The sequence below is a fragment of the Anopheles cruzii genome, chromosome 3 (genome assembly GCF_943734635.1).
Source record: "Anopheles cruzii chromosome 3, idAnoCruzAS_RS32_06, whole genome shotgun sequence".
NCBI lineage: Eukaryota > Metazoa > Arthropoda > Insecta > Diptera > Culicidae > Anopheles > Anopheles cruzii.
This window is the reverse complement of record NC_069145.1, coordinates 48,064,876-48,083,685: the sequence shown is the minus strand read 5'-3', so window position 1 is coordinate 48,083,685 and position 18,810 is coordinate 48,064,876.

Sequence of the window (18,810 nt, the reverse complement as noted above, 5' to 3'; positions counted from 1 at the left end):
GTATTGGATTGTGTCGATTACATTATCGTCATCGGTCGGTAGTATGTAGAGCGATAGTAGAACTGGCGCACGGGTTGGAGATGGAACAAGTTTTCCATGATCGATCGTTGGCTGGAACCATGGCTTTTAAGCAGCCATGGTTCCAGGTTTTTTTTAACAAACATGGGTACCAAATGAACAAAATGTACAACGAACGCTGCTGCTACGGAGTGAGCTAAAATTTTCTTGCTGAGCAAGCTTACTGCAGAGCATCATCGGAAAGAGCAATCGTCTTGTTACGGCAGACATGATATTCCGGGCAATTGAAGCCCTATTTTGCTGCTTCCGACTGATTTACCAATATTTCGTCTGTTTAGCACCTCACCCGTTGGTAACGGGACTAAACCTGTTTGTTGGTGCTAAAAACCGGCTCACGTTTGATGTGACATTGGGTGTTTACTGGGAACAATGACCTGCTTTTATTGATGGAACTAGGTAGTCAGCGGAAGCCGGGAGCTATGCAGACAACGCGAATTGTGCACCAAGTTCTTGTGAATGGGATGGTTGCTGAGGTGTACCAAATACGGCTAGAGCCATTCCTAACAAATGGACCATTTAGCAACCCTTTGCGCAGCACTGAAACTATTCTACGTATTTCGCGACAACAGATGAGCGCAACTGAAGCATATTTTCTTCCTGCCATATCACGATCTACCATTCTGCTTGGGAAGCCACGCAAAAGGACCTTCAGGAGTGTTAAAGCGCTGTTTCAACCGTAATTCGTGTATGACTTTTTTTCACCACCATCAGGAACACACAATTTGTCAATTTGCGAACGTTTCATGCGAACCAATGTCCCATCGTACATTGGATGAGTTTTATATAACCACGTAATCAGTTTAACGTCGTTCAGAAGCAATATAAACCAAGAAGTGTCGGGCACTTTGTTGTACGTGTCCGGTCCCTCGATGAGTGAGTAATATTTTTATTGGATGTCTGGAGCGACTGTCTTATCTTGAACACGAGCATCGAAAGTCTCGAGCGGAAAGCCGGGCAGCAATAAAAGTATATCGCAAAATGTAATTACTTTTGCAAGAATCTCTAAGCCACTTGATGTTCGAACGATCGGAAAGAAATTATAAGAAACCCGCCGAGGTCATAAAATTAAAATCAAACACATCACAGAAAAGCCGAAAGATGTGGACTGAGACAAGTGTATTTTGTAAGTAAGTCAGTCATAAGCACTACTAACAATCCACTTCATATGAAAAAAATGTATTTGTTGTTGATAAGTAGGAATATTGTAGCTCAACTGGTTATGAATGCACTCTTGGTGTGTATTGTCTTATCATTAGGTTCCTCCCAAGTGTCGGACGATAGTCATAGCTTTTCCGTTTACTAGTATGTAAATCAAAATTGAATTTCATTCAAAAATTAATATTATATGACCAAGGGACATGTCACTGATTTGTTATTGTTTATTAGGTTTGATCTGACTGTATTATGGTATTATGTTGTATCTGTATCATTATAAAGCTCTAACATTGGAGAACTTGTCTGCTGCTTTATGTATTGATTGGTCTCAACAAAGGGGATTTGTGATGAATTGATCGATCGAATTTCGACTTTTCTAAATATTGCCCGGAGTTAAATTTTATGACAGTCAGACAAAAATCTTTGACAAAAGATATGTTCAAATTGTACGAACATTCCCAGAAACGACGAGGATACAGGGAAGGAATTGACCTTATTTTTTCTAAACTTTGTATTTAGTCCGCTTCTTTACTGGGAATCAAAAAACAGAAAAAGAGCAACATACGAAACGAGGGTTATTGAAGATTGTGCTCGGACGTGAATGATTATGACTTCAGTAGTATGGAAACAATAGCAATTACTATCGTTCGCGTTTCAGTAACGCTTTTTCGAGATTTGACTGCCATCACTAACACTTCCAGTGACGTCAAGAGAAACGTACTCCACATTTGATCTGCAGGGTGGTCAACTTTTAGCATTCTCGGAACGTAGGCCACATGTACGTGTGGAGAACGATTTGCAAGTTTGCCAGCGACATCCTGGGCGCCGCGAGTAACGTCATGTGAGCCACACGTTCGCTACGGGACGGTCCCACATCTCAACCGTTATTTGCACTTGCCGCTTGCACGGCTAGCTGGTAGGTGTTTTCATAATTGCACTATAATGACGTTGCTTTCATTTGCTGACGCTGTTATTGCGAGCCTCGAGCAGCTTTCATTTACGGCAAAAAAGAAAACCTTCAGCATCTTGCAGAAGTGCAATTTAACCCTCCTGCTTGCACATGGCTAAACATTGTACTATTCAGACGTTCTCCGTAGGTTAAAGGGCGTACTACCGTTAGAGGACGTGTCATTTGGCACTCAGGATTCATAGGAATATTTTCATTAGTTTATTCCATCAACGCAAGCGGAAGCGATGTTTGATCCTGACCCGAGAGGCAACCTGCGGTCACGCTCGAAGGATAATTAATCAACGCAAACCATCGAGCAGCAGGAAAGATAAGCTCAAAATACCTTTTGCTTCGCCACTCCTCGAACAGCATACTCCCTATGGATCCATTGATCAATTCCCGACACTACCGGCCCGATGGAGACGCATGGTGATTCAGCAGAAAGTTTCCCCTCTGTGCGTACTTGTGCAGGATGAGAGCAAAAGAACATAATATGGGATAACATCTCTAGCTTGTTGAGCTTTCGAAAGCTCTATCCAACTAGATAAAGTTTTTTTTTGCGGCAGACAGTGGGGCGAAAAACGCGCGGCTGCTGGCAGATAATCCTTATCAAGGTAGGCAGGCACGGTACTTTACTCATTGTTTGCCTTCTTCCATTCCATCATTAACACGATTTCGTGATTAGCGTCAGCCTTAATGATTTGCCAAAATTATTTCTCAGAAACGGGGCAGAGTTTATTGTGTGGTGCCTTAAAAGCGCGCTGACATGACTACATTTCAATGATGCTGGTCTGTCGAAGGTCTGCCAGTGGGTATTTTGGTGCAGGTTATTCGTCCCTAAGTTTGAGAAATTTACTGAAAATAGTACTTAACTGATTAACTGGTCGTGCAAGACCGTATTCATATTATCAAGGAGTTCGGAGCTTTTTCCTTAAGTAAATCGTTGTTCTAGTCTGGACTTGACCATTGGAAAATAACAATCACTACCTATCAGCTTAATTCCACGATTGTAACATACTCCAGTTTATAACTCAATGAAGTATAATCCGTTCTTAAAGAAATAAAAAATCCCATTGCCAAATTAAGGATGGTTTGTTACTAGAGCTACAGTAATGCTTTTGGTGAACTGAAATCAGACTTATAATACAGGGTTTCAACATGGAAGGTTTTTCTGGTGCTAAATGGGGCATCTGGCCAAAATAGGAACAAAACAAAAAGTTTAAGCGAAAAAACAAAGAGCGTCTCCCACGGTGAATTCAACTACAGCTACCACTCGTGATGGTTGATGATGATATTTTTATACATTTTACTTTGATGCATCTTTTATTGCGTTTCTTATTTTCATCTTTTTACCGTAAACGAATGCTTAGGAAACGAGATGAGAAGATGAGATGAGAAGAGAAAGAGATGTCCTTCGAAGGATACAGGATCGCATATGCTGTGCAGGGTATTAAATTTACATGCCACACTTTGTTCCTTCGGACCTTCGTACCTTCGGACCTTTGTTACCATTCAGAATGGCATAACTTCAATGGAACTGAAGAAGGTTGAAAGATGAAAGCAAAATTGAAAGAAAGGCCCGACACCGAGGGAATTTCTACAGCTGGAGAGATGCAATTTACGATAGTGGGCACATCCTTTATGGGGGCTAAGCTTTAAATCAAAGTACGTGTTTGGCAATTGAATCAGCTATTCCTTCCGGGTATACATCGTTCATCTTACCTCCTGCCATCGTGGGCTGCCGTTTAACAAGGCAACAGAACAGAGGAATCTCCGGGAAATCACATGAATCTTTAATTATGTATCTACTCTTTACAGTAAAAAATAGGCTCAAAAATTTCGGTATAATCCATCCAATCCAGTTATGAGTTGATTTGCTCATTATTGCAAAAAGAAAATCCTGAATTACCAGTTGGTGTTTGCAAACGAAGTTCTGTCATTTTAAAGACCATAACAATCTTCTGGTTCAGAAACTCTTCACCGACTCTTGGAATTGTGCTCGTTACGCTATTACCTCATATTGCATTCCTGGGCACTCGAGGACACTGCATCGCTTTTCATTTGTAACACTGGACGATCTACCAAGCGTAGGCGCTGAAACTGACCGAGGCGAATGTCTTACCTATCCTCAGAAGAGGGCGATGGGGCTTTGCATATTTCCAGGTCCTGGTCTTCCCTTTCTTTCAACATCCTTCGCTACCGGTTGTGGGGTTGATGCAGCTTGACTACGATGCAACGGTGACGGTCTGGTGTCGTCTGTTGGTTTTACAACTCTGCAGATCAATGCTTCGCCGGCGAAATGCACGAGGAGCACCAGGGCAGGACCAGAAGGGTGACGAGCAACGCGGGCGTCTGATGTGATATGATATTAACTAAGGCTCTTCCACAGCTTCCGTTCTTTCTGGTGCTGATCCTTTAGTGGTTCCTGTTGCTGCTGATACCGGTGCGTAGGACGCTGCTGCTCTGCCCATAAAACGTTGGCAGACATTGAAGTAAAGGAACGGTGCTCGTCGCCCGTCGTTGGCATCATTTCGCTGCCAGCCGTACGGTGAGTGTTAAGGTATGGATATCCAGCTTTTGTGCGTTGCAGTGGGGTTCTCCTTCGACAGCGTTTTTGCTGTTTGATTTAACAAACGATATTACTTGGTTAGAGTTAACAACCATCGCTGGCCTTTTTCTACACCTACACCTACAGCTTCTCGGGCTAGTAGTAGAATCGATTTTCTCTTGCCTGGTCAATATTGATGGGAGGAACTGTGTGATAGAGCCATCGTTGAGCACTGTGAAAGACAAGACAAAGAAGCAGATTCAATGCCTCAGGTAAATAGCAAGCTGAGTGTGTTGCAAAGCGTGGGAAAGATGACACTTCGTTGTGCAGCGACCGGAATAGAACCTTTCCGGGATCGATGCTGCGGTAATGAAGTTAATGTCATGCTCGTTTCCATTTGTTCTAATTGGTAGAGTGCTGTATAGTGTGTAAGTTCGTTAGCTCAGAAACAAGTCATCATCAATAAATCGGTCATGGACATTAGCTTATTTACTTAAATGCAGTTTGGTCCTATGAATATCGACACAATGTTTCCACAATGTTTGAGCATCATACATAAAACACAAGCTTTGGTTCGCCTTTTCTTGCTTCGTGAATGACAAGTGGCTCCGGGTTATATATTGCTACAAAGAACGTATACAGGCCGTACGATCCATAACCGAGTCGATTGATTGAACGTCATAGTTCAGAGTTTAGTTGTTTCAATATATTTCTTCTTGCACCTGGGCTCGAACTACGCTCGGTCCAATCTTTTTTCTATTCGCATCCACGGCGCCACATACGAAGTTTTGGCACAACGCAACAAAGAAAACTGGAGGTAGTAACGTTCCAAACGATACATCAACCCTCAGTGTTCCAAAAATCGAAAACATTACTTTATGTGATGATGATTTGATTAATTTTCATGCAAAGGGAGATGTTTTTTGTACTCAGTTCTATACATTACTTGTATTATGTAACATAGCTGAGACAAATGTGATTCATTTGACACCATTCAAAATGTAGTGAATGTGTATAGTGAATTTATTTACTACACTATATTTATTTACTATCTGGTATTATTAGTTAAAAGTAAAATTTCGATGAAAAAAAACCGTCGTTTCGATTTTTGAAGCGAATGAAAATAGTCAGCATTACATACTTTTTTCGGAAACATTTGCAATTATCAGCATAGTATACCATAACTGAAGTAAAGTAGTAACTGAGGAATATTTGCCATTTTTGCGCCACATAACATCATATTGTTGAACCTTATCTATAATTTATAATTGATAATAATTATCACTTTATTAAAGTGGTATCATAGAACCCCCTACAACTGTTTCCTTTCGTACAGCAATCACGTTAAAAATGTGAGATTCCGGACTTCTTTTGTATTAAGTCTTCGACATCGAATGGAACAATCTTGATAATATTTTTGGTAAACCATTTGAATGAAAGTTCCTCACTGTCCGTGGGTTACAGTGGTGGTACATACGGGCCCTGATTCCGTGACCTTCGAAGACCATCGATTGTTTACCGTTCGTAGTAGCACCCTAGTACGAAGAAGCAGTACATGGTACGCGGCACCTGAGCTGGCTGTCGGTCATACGTCATACCTGCGTCCTAAGTTGCCAACGCACCCAAATGCGGTGAAAATAATATTAGCAACCACCACAACACCAGCGACAGACGTGTCGGCAGATGGCGAGTATCATTAAACGAACTTCGAGTATTGGATTGTGTCGATTACATTATCGTCATCGGTCGGTAGTATGTAGAGCGATAGTAGAACTGGCGCACGGGTTGGAGATGGAACAAGTTTTCCATGATCGATCGTTGGCTGGAACCATGGCTTTTAAGCAGCCATGGTTCCAGGTTTTTTTTAACAAACATGGGTACCAAATGAACAAAATGTACAACGAACGCTGCTGCTACGGAGTGAGCTAAAATTTTCTTGCTGAGCAAGCTTACTGCAGAGCATCATCGGAAAGAGCAATCGTCTTGTTACGGCAGACATGATATTCCGGGCAATTGAAGCCCTATTTTGCTGCTTCCGACTGATTTACCAATATTTCGTCTGTTTAGCACCTCACCCGTTGGTAACGGGACTAAACCTGTTTGTTGGTGCTAAAAACCGGCTCACGTTTGATGTGACATTGGGTGTTTACTGGGAACAATGACCTGCTTTTATTGATGGAACTAGGTAGTCAGCGGAAGCCGGGAGCTATGCAGACAACGCGAATTGTGCACCAAGTTCTTGTGAATGGGATGGTTGCTGAGGTGTACCAAATACGGCTAGAGCCATTCCTAACAAATGGACCATTTAGCAACCCTTTGCGCAGCACTGAAACTATTCTACGTATTTCGCGACAACAGATGAGCGCAACTGAAGCATATTTTCTTCCTGCCATATCACGATCTACCATTCTGCTTGGGAAGCCACGCAAAAGGACCTTCAGGAGTGTTAAAGCGCTGTTTCAACCGTAATTCGTGTATGACTTTTTTTCACCACCATCAGGAACACACAATTTGTCAATTTGCGAACGTTTCATGCGAACCAATGTCCCATCGTACATTGGATGAGTTTTATATAACCACGTAATCAGTTTAACGTCGTTCAGAAGCAATATAAACCAAGAAGTGTCGGGCACTTTGTTGTACGTGTCCGGTCCCTCGATGAGTGAGTAATATTTTTATTGGATGTCTGGAGCGACTGTCTTATCTTGAACACGAGCATCGAAAGTCTCGAGCGGAAAGCCGGGCAGCAATAAAAGTATATCGCAAAATGTAATTACTTTTGCAAGAATCTCTAAGCCACTTGATGTTCGAACGATCGGAAAGAAATTATAAGAAACCCGCCGAGGTCATAAAATTAAAATCAAACACATCACAGAAAAGCCGAAAGATGTGGACTGAGACAAGTGTATTTTGTAAGTAAGTCAGTCATAAGCACTACTAACAATCCACTTCATATGAAAAAAATGTATTTGTTGTTGATAAGTAGGAATATTGTAGCTCAACTGGTTATGAATGCACTCTTGGTGTGTATTGTCTTATCATTAGGTTCCTCCCAAGTGTCGGACGATAGTCATAGCTTTTCCGTTTACTAGTATGTAAATCAAAATTGAATTTCATTCAAAAATTAATATTATATGACCAAGGGACATGTCACTGATTTGTTATTGTTTATTAGGTTTGATCTGACTGTATTATGGTATTATGTTGTATCTGTATCATTATAAAGCTCTAACATTGGAGAACTTGTCTGCTGCTTTATGTATTGATTGGTCTCAACAAAGGGGATTTGTGATGAATTGATCGATCGAATTTCGACTTTTCTAAATATTGCCCGGAGTTAAATTTTATGACAGTCAGACAAAAATCTTTGACAAAAGATATGTTCAAATTGTACGAACATTCCCAGAAACGACGAGGATACAGGGAAGGAATTGACCTTATTTTTTCTAAACTTTGTATTTAGTCCGCTTCTTTACTGGGAATCAAAAAACAGAAAAAGAGCAACATACGAAACGAGGGTTATTGAAGATTGTGCTCGGACGTGAATGATTATGACTTCAGTAGTATGGAAACAATAGCAATTACTATCGTTCGCGTTTCAGTAACGCTTTTTCGAGATTTGACTGCCATCACTAACACTTCCAGTGACGTCAAGAGAAACGTACTCCACATTTGATCTGCAGGGTGGTCAACTTTTAGCATTCTCGGAACGTAGGCCAACATGTACGTGTGGAGAACGATTTGCAAGTTTGCCAGCGACATCCTGGGCGCCGCGAGTAACGTCATGTGAGCCACACGTTCGCTACGGGACGGTCCCACATCTCAACCGTTATTTGCACTTGCCGCTTGCACGGCTAGCTGGTAGGTGTTTTCATAATTGCACTATAATGACGTTGCTTTCATTTGCTGACGCTGTTATTGCGAGCCTCGAGCAGCTTTCATTTACGGCAAAAAAGAAAACCTTCAGCATCTTGCAGAAGTGCAATTTAACCCTCCTGCTTGCACATGGCTAAACATTGTACTATTCAGACGTTCTCCGTAGGTTAAAGGGCGTACTACCGTTAGAGGACGTGTCATTTGGCACTCAGGATTCATAGGAATATTTTCATTAGTTTATTCCATCAACGCAAGCGGAAGCGATGTTTGATCCTGACCCGAGAGGCAACCTGCGGTCACGCTCGAAGGATAATTAATCAACGCAAACCATCGAGCAGCAGGAAAGATAAGCTCAAAATACCTTTTGCTTCGCCACTCCTCGAACAGCAGACTCCCTATGGATCCATTGATCAATTCCCGACACTACCGGCCCGATGGAGACGCATGGTGATTCAGCAGAAAGTTTCCCCTCTGTGCGTACTTGTGCAGGATGAGAGCAAAAGAACATAATATGGGATAACATCTCTAGCTTGTTGAGCTTTCAAAAGCTCTATCCAACTAGATAAGGTTTTTTTTCGCGGCAGACAGTGGGGCGAAAAACTCGCGGCTGCTGGCAGATAATCCTTATCAAGGTAGGCAGGCACGGTACTTTACTTATTGTTTGCTTTCTTCCATTTCATCATTAACACGATTTCGTGATTAGCGTCAGCCTTAATGATTTGCCAAAAGTATTTCTCAGAAACGGGGCAGAGTTTATTGTACGGTGCCTTAAAAGCGCGCTGACATGACTACATTTCAATGATGCTGGTCTGTCGAAGGTCTGCCACTGGGTATTTTGGTGCAGGTTATTCGTCCCTATGTTTGAGAAATTTACTGAAAATAGTACTTAACTGATTAACTGGTCGTATAAGACCGTATTCATATTTTCAAGGAGTTCGGAGCTTTTTCCTTAAGTAAATCGTTGTTCTAGCCTGGACTTGACCATTGGAAAATGACAATCACTACCTATCAGCTTAATTCTACGATTGTAACATACTTCAGTTTATAACTCAATGAAGTAGAGCTACAGTATTGCTTTTGGTGAACTGAAATCAGACTTATAATACAGGGTTTCAACATGCAAGGTTTTTCTGTTGCTAAATGGGGCATCTGGCCAAAATAGGAACAAAACAAAAAGTTTAAGCGAAAAAACAAAGAGCGCCTCCAACGCTGAATTCAACTACAGCTACCACTCGTGATGGTTGATGATGATATTTATACATTTTACTTTGATGCATCTTTTATTGCGTTTCTTATTTTCATCTTTTTACCGTAAACGAATGCTTAGGAAACGAGATGAGAAGATGAGATGAGAAGAGAAAGAGATGTCCTCGGCAGTAACATTACTTGTAAAGAGTTCGAGCATTCGTATTCGCATTCGCTTTCGAGAAATGTGATTCCACTAGCAAGGTAAATAAATAATGAGAACAAAAAAGACTAAGAAAGAGCTAACAACTAATGAATTAAGATACCCCGTTTTGCTGTTGTTTCATTATTACTCCAGCCGGTGACGGGTGTAGGCGGAATAGAAACATCCATTAAATGCTCTACCCTGCTTTTCTCTGTTGTTAAACAAAAAAACGGTAATCGTTTTTTTCTTAGAAGAACGGACTTGGCCGTAGCTTTCGTTAATCGTTAGACTTTTTAAATAAAAGCGCATGAGTCCAGTTTACCATTGTTTCAACTTAAACAAAAACTCAACGGATAGTAATGACAACAAAAACACCCAAAATTAAAAAGGGTTACAAAAGAGATCTCAATTAAAATTTAAACCAACACAATGGTGTTCTCTACAACATCCACCAATTTTGTCTCAAAAAGTGAAAATATCAGTTAAAAACATAACTTTAGTGAATGAATATCTTTTTTGTTACATGTTATATGGTTAGTCAACGTTTGCTCTCATAGATACACAAATTGACCGTAATTGACGAAATTGAATTGATTTATAAGTAGATAACAATATATTTGAATTATCAAACGCTGTATGAATAGAACTTTACAGTACTGTTGACCATATGCAGGCTCTTTCAATTATGTTTATTTTATGAAAACTTCTTTACGTTACACAGTTTTCGAGAACAAAGAAGAATTGTTGTGACCTAAGTAAAGTAGCTAATATTGGGGTTAGTATTTTTGTTTGATTATCCCACAAGTTTAATTGGCCATTCCAAAGTATACCGGATAGCGGCTTGTTATCCAAAAACCATATTTTTTAGTATTGGCAATTTTAATAAACACGGTCTATTGAAATAAATACCGCTCAAACCGAACATTTGACCATAAAAACTATAATTATTTGCTGCATTTTCAGCTTAAGGCACGTAGTGCAAGTTGAAAAAACGCGCACATTGTTCGCAACATAAATCTCATCTGATTGACAAATATCTGCTCGGAATTTGTGGTGGTTTTCGTGAATTTAATCATTTTGCGTCATGGAGATGCGTACCTGTATTCACACGGCGAATTGAAATTTCATAAAAATCCAACACTTCCATATTTTGGCGGATGCGCTTCTGTAATGTCTACATTTACCAGCCACGAGAGTACGTCACACGCTTCAAATTCCAACCTGGTCTAAAAATAAGCTTCATCGAGACTTCACAAATCCAGTGGCCGCCTCCACTTTGCATGACCGGATTGTAAACATCGGTCTGTCTTAATATGGGTTGACGACGAAGTGTAAGTCGAATCGTTCTCATATGATGGTCCCCAATGCGTATCGGCTTCGTGCACGTTTTAATATGAACGTGCAGCTCACAAAGTGTAGGAGGGATTCCGTGCCTCAGTTACATCCACTCCTACATCACCTAAATGTTATGTCTGTTAACGGGCGATACTTTTCGTGGTAAGTGAAACATCACTCATCATTGATATACACTTTCTGACATTCGACAGGTGTAATCTTCTTCTATGGCGGACGTGTACTTGTATTAAATTTCTGCAATAATATTGAGTGAAACTAATCGATCTCTTCAATCATGATAAAACATCTGCGAGACTACGGAGATGAGGGTTGTCTCAATACGATATCCTCCGACTTGAAGCAAACTCTCTGAAGAATTGCTTGCTGCTGAATGGCAATTAATCGTTCATACGGTTAAAGTCATGCGCTGAGTTGGGTCTGAGTGCGAGACTTCATGGGGAGCAGGATCCTGTTTAAATTTTTATTTATGACTATCATTTCTCTCACAGCGCGATGAGTGAGTGCGTTTACACTCGCGACGGCAATGGCTGTTCGTCACGCTTTGGCTGCCATCGGCTGCGATGTAAACAATCGACGGTTTATTGAGAAAACCAACATTGACAAGCCCGGGAGCATTTTCATTCAGCAGCCAAACGAGACGATAAAATAGAAGCGTTCGTCAATCAAACACAAATATTATGTTATTGGCTTTTAAAAGAGACTTTATGAATGTTGGTAAATGTTGTTTCTAGTAAGAAACAAATTTACCACATTTGTTTGTCGATTACGTAAGAGATGCTTTTCAACCGACACGGTAAATAATAATAACATAATTGTTACAGTAAATGTATAAGTAAACGTATTTGAAACAAAACGGCAAATGCGTACGTAACGTCGTTTCGATATATTGTGATGTAGAAAAATATCGTCGATTGATCCGATAGAAGATTCTAATATGGTTTGTTTTATGAACATCGCTTCATTTTATGGAATCAGGAAGCAAGAGATTTGTTTGAGTGTGTACCATATGGATGGTTTTTTTTATAGCTTTCGAACCGACGATCCTTGTGAATCATCATGTTTGGCAACCAGATGAAATTTGGGAAAAGCCTCCTTTTATGGACCGCGATGAATTTATGCCTCTACCATCTTTTACAACTTCGGAAAGGTCCTGCGTTACGTATTTCATATTAAAAAGCCATCGAGAGTTGGGCTCGGTTTGAATGTCGGAATTTATAAATCGACCATGGGGGGCAATACATGAATTTCACAAGCCATTCATTTTAATGTTACATGTAAATCTAAACGACGTAAATATTGTTCCATTAGTTCTCGCTTCTTTTTGTTGTATTTTTTTCATGTTAAGTATGGCGCACATGCATAGAAACATATGTACAGTATGAAAACAGAGTGCTCAGTAAATAATAAAACATAAGAAAAAACATTCAGCAAGCCCGTTTGCTATCCTACAAATGGCCGTTTTATTCAGAAATCTTTTTACATGTAACTCGCACTGCAATCCTCGTAAACTTTGCTGAAGTCCAAAATGAACTTAAAACTCCACTGCGGATGATTTGTTTTCAGCAGGATATCTTCGTTTCTTTCAGAATAGCAGGTGTACATTGTTTTGTAAACAGAGCACAACATTGTTGAAAGTTTTAATGTGTCTCGTGATGGAAGCCAGAGACATAAACATAATGTGCTAAAATTTCGAAAACTTCCGGGGCTTATTGGAGGAGTAGTCATCATTTATCACTGCCGGTGAGGTGACCGATGGGCGTCATAAAAGTTGTTTTCAGGCTTTTTTTATCGTCTAGATGCTTATGCTCGTGTGGCACGAATTTTCCAGCGTCACCAACCATGAAAGATAAGGTTTAATGCGTTCGCTCTTTGTGTCTCCAGTCCAGTGTTAGCATCGCTGTAGATAAATGCAACATCGTTTTTGGCTTGTGAAACTCAGCTTCAAACTGGCACGGTTCGTTGACGTAAAACCGTCAACCGTCACATACTGGGGAACTTCACCAGCTTTCACTGTACATCTCGACATACCGCTGTAATCTATCTTCCATCGATCTTTATTGTTGTTGCTTTTAGTGCTCTGATGGATTCCTGCTTGGCGCACCCGTTCAATGTGAAAGGGTATTGTTTGTCGAACTATTATCGTGACAAGGCAGATTCTGGCGGCGTCCGGTTAAAGGCGGCGTTTGACGGTTGGATTAGGAGCAGTTCATCATCATTCAGCCCTAGCTAACCCGCTAGCTTCGTGGCACAAAATGGCGTACTACTTCGGCTTTGGTTGCCGCTGTTCACTTGTGCTACTCCATTGGCCTGTCTCTGTGCTCGTTGCTTGCTGTGAAATGAAACGGTAATCCTTTTGGGAAGCATTTTTGCACCCCTAAGCCGCCGTCTGGCATCATTCCGCCAACCGCCAACGCTTCGCCACAGGGTCCTACCAAGATTCAACAGGGTGAGATCTCCAGCCGGGAAAGGATAATAAATCTTGATGATTCCAAGTGACATTTCCTCATCAGGAAATTCGCGCATCTAGGATGCGCCTCGGAAATGAGGTCCTGATGTAGCGTGGCGTTGCATAAATCAACTGAGAAAAAAGATCACTTTATTGACGAGAAATACTTTATTCATTGACGACGCATCATTGGATGATTACGAATAAGCATCATGTAGCTATAGTTTAACTTCTCTGACGAAACTAATTGTGTGGAATTGAAACACAATTTAATTTATGTTAGGAAAGCTTGATGAACAGATGTCGATAATAATATCTAGTTCAGTTCAAAGGTTAGTATCGAAAACCGATCCATAAGTTTTACTTTTGGTTTCGAGGAAGGCATTTTAAAGTTTATTATAATGCCCACAAGCCCAGTAGTTTGCCAACTGTTTCGTGGTGGGTCAGGATTGAATAACTTTTTGTCTGGACTTTTTGTGCTAGACGGATTTTCAGCGGATTCACTTTGCTCTCAGCCAGGGGATAACTGGCGGGTTCACTCTACCCTTATCGAAATCTCTTGCGAAGGTAGCTAAAGATTTTCCGACTCGGCGTCAGTAGCGTGCAGACCTCAACCTAAAATGGAAATGAAAATGGAAAAAGAGAACTTTTCCATTTGCTCCAAATCTTCCTCACCCTCGGTCTTAATCTTAATTTGACTGCTATCGCTGTAAGCCACGTAACAATGAAATAAGGATTTTCTGAAACTTTTCCTCATTTATTATCGTTTTCCTCATAACGATTTGATTCTGATACGATTTTTACAAGGGCTTCTATTTGCAGAAACTCATACGTGCGGTTAAAATAGTTCTCGTATGTAAAGGTATTTTACGTTTCCGTCAAAGCGAAACACTTAAATCATCACAGCACAGCCCATGCAAAAAAAGACAATTTAAAGTTATCTTATTTACGCCACGTAACGTATCTTAATTTAAAGTACGCCACGTAACGTAAGAGAAGAACTGGATGAAAATTAAAACCATGGAAAACTCATTTCGATGTCCTCTACAGAATTCGCACCAAAATGAGTAGCAAATCATGTACTAATAATTACTAATAGTAATTCCCAACTATGAAAACTTATTTTGCATGACGCCAACATAACAATTTACTGAAACCAAGCTACAATCTTCCTTTTATCGTTTGCAATTCTGAACCAAGTTTGTTTAAAATTGTTGTTCTTCAGCGCCTGGTTGTGACACATTACATGTTTTACCGACGCTCGACACAGGTTTTCTGTCGGTACAAGTCTGCCAATGCAGGGATGAGCACTCAAACAGTTGGACAAACTTTTGTCCTGGGCCAACCTGTTGCACTAATATTGAAGTCAGTAACCATATGGCCACATTGAAAGCATGCAAACCATCAGTGGATTTACATACGTAAAACGCTCAAGAGCTGAAACTAAAAAGCAATGATGCTCGACGATTGAAAGTGAATTCATAGAGGAACTTATTGTCATAGATCTGACAATTTAGAACACATTTTAGAAAATCATCAAAAAGACATCGTCAACAATATGAAGTGATTTAATAGATTATATAAGATAAATGCAATCTATAGTATAATATAAAATTGAGTTAAAAAGAAGTGCTTCAAAAAAAGAACACAATACCATAGTGAAGAACCAACTTCCTCTTTTTTAGTCATAAAGATTGCACTGATAGGCTAGGCTTTACATACTTCTATAAAACAATGTAACAGGTCATTAACAATCAACCATATGGTATGAAGACGAGTGTCCTTGTTTTCTATTTTCCTCTGTCATCAAGAATCGCTTGCTACATGTCTCGATTATTGCCAGATTGTCAGTAAACTATAGACACAATTGAGATGTATGGCGAAAAAGTAGAGCACTAGTTCTAGCACAGAGCGATAGCGACAGAACCAATCATCCGAGCGCTCACCCTTCAATAAACTGCTAGCTAGCACGTATGCTAGTGTTGGCCAAACTTTTTTAATAAACCATCGTCATCCTCTTCTATAGCAAAATGAGTACTAGACATGCGAAACTGGCATAAATAGTAGTTGACCGATGCGAAAACTTTAACCTTAGCACGATATAAACAGAACTAATGTGGAATCACCAACGAAGTATGTAGCAACATGTTGTATACACTCGGTCGATAATTTATCAAAACTGCGAAGGATCGAACATAGGAACGAGCATAGGAGCTCATAAATCGAACAACAAAATCATTATCCTCCAAAACGCACCAAAGTTCGACGTTCGTAAAATAAGTTTTGCCAACCGCTAATGAGACCTCTCTTATTATAATTCTTCTTGGCGAATTCTTCGAAATCATGCCAATGAAGCTGATAATCAATTCTTCATGCTAAGTAATTACGGCGAATGGCAAATGATTTGGCAGAGGCATAATTGAATAGCTTCAGTTTTCTGTTTTCTCTTGCAAATGTGGTTATGCAAAACGACACTAATGTTTTCATCCAGGTCCATAGATCGATCAATAATTGACGATGAGTTATTCCTCCGGTGCGCAGGTTTACACTATTTCCGTTTCGTTCGAACCAAAAATATGCTGCCCCGTTGCCCCGTTACAGTAGTTGCATTCCAATCTCATCTAACGAATGGCCAACGGCGGTTGGGGCGTCAAATTTCCATAGTGCTTGTGGTTTCAGTGTCCTGTTGGAGGTGCAAATTGAAGCGGAGTTGGTGGCTGCCACGGTGGTGGTGGCATTCATTTACTTAATCCATTAAATCAACAAACCGCAGCTCGGTTTACCTTAGCATATGTATCTGGTTCGCAACAGGCAACACCGAGTGATATGCTGTACTTCAAGATCTCTACCCTAATCTGACAAACATTCAATACCATCCGTAGTTTTGGAGGACCGTTTTGCGTAAGCCGCATGGAAGTTCATATTGCAATAGAAAATTACGTGCGGTTCTCATGAATACTTTTCGCTATAGGTAAAAATATTTAACATAAATTCGTTGCTCGGTGCTATTCAAACCGTGTTAAACATGAGAAACTAGCTATGTTGCTTATCTTGTAGAATGTGTTAAAATGTTACGTTTGATGCACATGGCTGTTGTTTCATTGCGAATGGACAGTTGGTGCAATCTGTCAGATTCATTATTCGTTTCAATTATGCACATTTCAATTCAGTAATGAACTACCGAGTAGTTCCATGGTTGAATGCTATGTGTAATTAGCCTTGATTTATTGATTTATACGTTGTGTGAAAGTGTTAGCGCAAAACAAGAAAAAATTAGAGTGGAAGTAGAAGTCAATCAAATAGCTACAACCAAACCATTCATTACAAGTTGTTGTATATTCACCCAAACGGTGGGCGGGCTAAATAATCCAGAAAAGTTATTTTCTTTTGCACCGTTGTTGGTACTTTTTGCATGGTTTCGTAAAGGCGCTAAGCGTTGCAGAAATAGGTTCAGTATTGATTTATGAATTGCAATCAAGCTTGATGCTTGCTGCTCAATTAATGCTTGAACAAACATTTGATCACCGTCCTTCAAACATACTACTGACCGTAGACTTGAAACCAATTCCAATCCTCTCCAAACCAACCAAAAACGAAAACTCTATGACACAGACTAACCTTTTTACAACGTTTGATAGAGTTTTTTTACAATTAACAATTTTGCCTCACTTTCGGTTTACGTGAGCCTTATATTTGTGATAGATAATTGAACGTCGGGGTTGAAATGGTGCAAGGGATAAATATGAAATCTTATGTAAAAGAAATTTCTTCTCGGGAATCCCATCCCATCACCGAAACATTTCGAAGACAAAACAAATATTTGGAACATTTCACTAGTCAAAATTCCGACGTCTGCCAACACTTTCGCAACGCCGACTGGTACACTGCGATGATGCTACACTGTTACTATAACGCCTCTAGGAAGCGGAACTCATCAGCAATGTTTTATTATCATCAAATTAAGTAACTCCCCACCGGCTTTGCCACCCTTTGATCGCTCACAGTTCTATTGACAACGATGAAAAGGTTTCTTTTCAGAGTATAGGTCTGCAATTTGCTATCAAACGTAGGGCGTTTGGAAACCCCGTTGAGAAGATGCTCCTCGGCTGCCGTTGCCATACGAATCCAATCACTTCGGGAATCGCTTCTAAGAAATCGGTCAGATAACCCCATCGAGATACCTGGAGAGGGCAACATTTTTGTTTGCAATATCAGTTCTTTGGAAGCTTTCCGTTACCAATTTCGGACTCCAAATGCTCCTCTGGTGTCGAATTTAAGCGAATCCCAATGGAACCAGCGGCTCAACATAGGTTTAGAGGAAATTGAATCAAGTTTTAATGAAAACATGTTGGAATAAAGAGTAAATGAGAGGCGAGTACCCAATAAGTGATACGCAGTTTGTGTATCGCTGTTTTACCTAAACAGTTAAGTTAAGTTTATTTTTAAATAGTTTAGTGTACAATTTATATTAAACAATGGATCTTCATAAAAAATGGCCGAAACCAGTTCTTCCAGTAACTATTTATGCTTCATCCATCGTTTGCCATTGAAATGCGCTTGCATGCACGCATATTTTATACATAAAAGAGTCCACAAGTTCACGGCATCAACACCATACGTGGTTTCATTATTGAGCGAACAAATAGAAAAAGCTTTAGCTTACGACGGCCCACAACGACGGTAATGCCTATGGCTTCATAGTCACTGACTTAATGCACCGGCACGGTGCACTTCCGGATGGCACTCCATCATGTATTTATTATGTTGCGATGCTCTCCCTAAACAATGCCGCAGCTCCGTTGCTTTCCTCCGGCACACTGCGCGGAATACATTATTAACCGATGCCGGCTCATGCGTTACGCCAGTTTAGCTTGGTCTGTGTGTGTGTGTGTGTGTGTGCCCTGTTGAAGTGTTTACTCAACAATCGACTAAACATCCTCCGGCAAGTGGCCAAGAGCTCCGAGGCCAATGAAAACATGTGGACAAGCCGGTGTCGAGTGAGCTTATCTGAT